Consider the following 707-nt stretch of genomic DNA (forward strand, 5'->3'; position numbering starts at 1 on the left):
GTTCTTGATACACATGCATTGCTTGTTATGATGAATGCCTATGTTATCATGCTCCTAATTCACAGTGATAAAGTGATAAAGTGTTTACATAAAACTTTAAAAAGAAGACATAAAGGATTAAATTAAATTAGTTGTCCAAGTTTAGCTGAAAGTAAAATGAATAAAGTATTTACTGTACATTCTATTGAACAATGGATAACATTATGCATACTGTAATTTAGTGTAACTTGTAAATGTACATGCTACTAAACTCCTATAAACAAACTCCCCTTTTTGTAAGTAGACAACATATCAGTCTATATACTAGTGAACATTTACACGGCATTTTTTTACAATATTGTTCAGCATTTTAATACCTTAACCCATAAACCATCTTGCCCGACAAACAGACTGAAGTACAGTTCATTGGCTATTTAGACAATCCCAACCCCAAGCTTTTCCACTGGAATAATAATACCAAACACTAAACAGAAATTATAATCAGACTTTTTTCTGTGTAGGAAGTTTTCCTTCATATCCGTTAACATGTGAAATGATGGATAATATATAATCTTCCCACTTACAAAATTTCTTACATTGTAATGAGATAAGATTTACAAAAAAAAAGAAAAGGAAACTTTTTATGCAAATTTCAGAAAACAACTACATAGAAAAAACAACTGGATGCCAAACAATACACATACCCAAATAATGAAACTATAGCATAG

At 29.8% G+C, this 707-nt stretch overlaps 1 protein-coding gene across 1 annotated transcript in view; it reads right to left on the reverse strand.

Moving 5' to 3' along the window:
- LOC119586681 (GPN-loop GTPase 2-like) overlaps positions 1–707 on the reverse strand; it is a 5,387-nt gene that overhangs the window by 1,913 nt on the left and 2,767 nt on the right. The gene's annotated exons all lie outside the window — the stretch shown is intronic.

This window comes from Penaeus monodon, chromosome 21 (genome assembly GCF_015228065.2).
Source record: "Penaeus monodon isolate SGIC_2016 chromosome 21, NSTDA_Pmon_1, whole genome shotgun sequence".
Taxonomy (NCBI): Eukaryota; Metazoa; Arthropoda; class Malacostraca; order Decapoda; family Penaeidae; genus Penaeus; species Penaeus monodon.